The sequence below is a fragment of the Schistocerca cancellata genome, chromosome 2 (assembly GCF_023864275.1).
Source record: "Schistocerca cancellata isolate TAMUIC-IGC-003103 chromosome 2, iqSchCanc2.1, whole genome shotgun sequence".
In the NCBI taxonomy this organism is placed as follows: domain Eukaryota; kingdom Metazoa; phylum Arthropoda; class Insecta; order Orthoptera; family Acrididae; genus Schistocerca; species Schistocerca cancellata.
In genome coordinates this window covers 149,699,786-149,703,051 of record NC_064627.1, presented here as the reverse complement: position 1 = coordinate 149,703,051, position 3,266 = coordinate 149,699,786, and the positions used below count along the sequence as shown (strand labels likewise).

Below are 3,266 nucleotides of genomic sequence, written 5' to 3'. Positions count from 1 at the left end.
TGAGAAAAAATTTCCGAGTGGCTACAGGAAATGATGAATCCGAGGTGGAAATTGAATATTCTGATTCTGATTTTACAGTTACTGACGAAAGAAATGATTATCAGAGAAGAAATAATAATGGCAATAGGCTGATATTAAGTGAGAGAAGCGATGATGATGACGATGATGTCGATGAATGTGACATTGTTCTTGAAGACGCGTAAGATATTGTTACGGACAATGTACATGGAGAACGAAGCAACATGCCAGATATTTTTCTTGGAGAAAGGAACAAAAAAGATTTTGTATGGAATAGACTGAAACCAACAAGAGCAGTCAGACCACCAAGTCAAAACACTGTGAGACAATTACCTGGACTGACTAGGAAAGCTACTAATTTAGGAAATCCTAACATTCGTGCAATTTGGGAGTGTTTGGCCAAACTATGATTGACAGTATCGTTTTTCATACAAATAGGAAACGTTTGTCTGTGAGGAACAACTTGAAAGATACAACAAACCAATCTAACTACCGCAAAAGCGATTCTGTAGAAATTCGTGCCTTGATTGATTTGCTGATGTTCGTATCCACTTTCAGATCTGCCCACGACAATGTCATCTCTCTCTTCGCCAAGGACCTGACTGGAAGACCAATATTTAGAACAACGATGTCTGTCAAACGGTATGAAATATTGATCAACAGTTTGGTGATTCTACAACACGTGAGGTGAGGAAAAAATGAGACAGTGCGGCTGATATCTCTAAAATATTCAGCAAGTTCATATATAATTCCCAACAGATGTATTGCATTAGTGAGAATGTGACGGTTGATGAAATGCTTGTTCCTTTCAGAGGGAGGTGCGGATTTCGCATTTATATGCCAAAGAAACCCGGCAAGTATGGCATCAAGATACCGTGGATAACTGACTCATCTACTTTATACCTTTTCAATGTTTACATTTATACTGGAAAGGACAGCGATGGCGCTGCACTAAGAGAAGAAGAAAAGAAACTTTATAAACCTACACAATCAATAATCAACAACTATGCAAACCAATTGAAGGTTCAAACAGAAACGTCACTGCAGATAACTGGTTTTCATCCATGGACTGGTAGAAGAACTGAGAAAAAGGTCACTGACATTTGTCAGAACCATGAAAAAAAATCAACCTGTTGGTTGGTTGGTTGGTTTGTGGGAGTTGAAGGGACCAGACTACAAATGCAATCCGTCCCATCAAACTGTTATTCCACCAGAATTCAAGTCTGATAAATCTAGACCAGTTGGATCAGTTCTCTATGGTTTTGCATATGATTTACCTGTCTGTTGCTCCCAATAAGAACAAAGCAGTTTTTCTCATATCTTCATTGCAGCACAGCATCGAAACGGACCCTGTCAAGAAAAAGTCATATATTATCTGCTATAATAACAAGACAAGAGGTGGAGTAGACTTTCTGTGCCTGATATGTGCCCTATATTCTTCCAGTAGGAGGTCTGGAAGATGGCCATTAGCTTTTTTTTTTTTTACACACTTATAAACATAAGTTGTGTAAACAGTTTCATACTTGAGCTATCGACAAAACCCTATTATCAAAAGGGAGAGGTTTATCAGAAGATTGGCCCACTCTCTGACAGAACCGCACATCAGACGACGGCTCACCATTCCGAATCTGCCTCGTGATATCAAGGACCTCATACAGCAAGAGCTGCTTGAAGGGGAATCTGTTGAGGGAGGAGATGATCAAGTTCCAAGTGATGAACCTGAGAAGAGAAAAACCTGCTCTAAGGGTCCATCTTCCAAAGACCGAAAGACTACCCTCAAGTGTGTTCAGTGTAGCAAGCCAATATGTCTGGAGTGTGGCAGGAAAGTGTGTACCACATGTGTAATCAAAAATGAATAAACGTTCGTTTTCATAAACAGTTACAATATTATTATTTTCTCAGTATCAATTTATGTAGTAAGTTTGGTAATTTTGTGTAAATAAAACTACAAAATAACTCAGTTTAATGTTTCATTTAAAAATAACCCAAAAATAGGCAACGGCCTTGCCGCAGTGGATACACCGGTTCCCGTGAGATCACCAAAGTTAAGCACTATCGGGCATGGTCAGCACTTGGATGGGTGACCATCCAGGCCGCCATGGGCTGTTGCCGTTTTTCGGGGTGCACTCAGCCTCGTGATGCCAATTGAGGAGCTACTCGACCGAATAGTAGCGGCTTCCGTCAAGAATACCATCATAACGACCGGGAGTGCGGTGTTCTGACCCCCCGCCCCTCCTATCCGCATCCTCCACCGAGGATGACACGGCGGTCGGATGGTCCCGGTAGGCCACTCGTGGCCTGAAGACGAAGTGCTTTTAAACCCACAAATAAACTATTAAAACTGTTAAAACTATGAAAAAGTATGGAAGACGAAAAATTAAGTCTCTCAGACCGGATGTTTCTAATTACGTACTATCAGCCTATGTTTCTGTGTAAGGGTTAATACTGTTCAACGAGGTGGAGATGCTCCAGCCGTTCGCGGATCAGGATTTGCACCGCGTCATTACCACAACAACAACGTGGAAAATTAAGAACCGCCTATGTTCGAGCCAAACTAACTCGGACAGAAACTTCCTGGCAGATTAAAACTGTGTGCCCGACCGAGACTCGAACTCGGGACCTATGGCTTTCTCGGGCAAGTGCTTTACCATCTGAGCTACCGAAGCACGACTCACGCCCGGTCCTCACAGCTTTACTTCTGCCAGTATCTCGTCTCCTACCTTCCAAACCGGGCGTGAGTCGTGCTTCGGTAGCTCAGATGGTAGAGCACTTGCCCGCGAAAGGCAAAGGTCCCGAGTTCGAGTCTCGGTCGGGCACACAGTTTTAATCTGCCAGGAAGTTTCATATCAGCGCACACTCCGCTGCAGAGTGATAATCTCATTCTGGTCACTCGGACAGATTCGCACGGGCCAAACGTTAAGAAACAATACCGGCGTAGACGTAATGAATCAAATACTCGAGAAAGCGTCTGTGAAGCACCGCAGCCCGCTGCAAGCAAAGCGACAGGTGCGCTCAGAAACGAGTCACGACAGGCAGGTGATGAAACTTATACTAACGTGCGGACAGAGTGAAGATTACATCAGACCGCTCAGCTGTTCGTATGGAAGCTGTAGTGACGAGAGTAGAACAGTATGAGGGCGTCACAAATGAATTCGATGAACCTGTTTCTACAGATAACTACACCAGGGAAAGAGAAAACGTGAACATGTTCTTAGGCCAGGAAGAAAGCGCTGACGATAGTTTGAATT

General features: G+C 43.2%; 1 pseudogene; it reads left to right on the top strand.

Moving 5' to 3' along the window:
* Window positions 1-2,012: 2,012 nt before the first annotated feature.
* Window positions 2,013-2,130, top strand: LOC126163473 (5S ribosomal RNA; annotated as a pseudogene).
* Window positions 2,131-3,266: the final 1,136 nt, after the last annotated feature.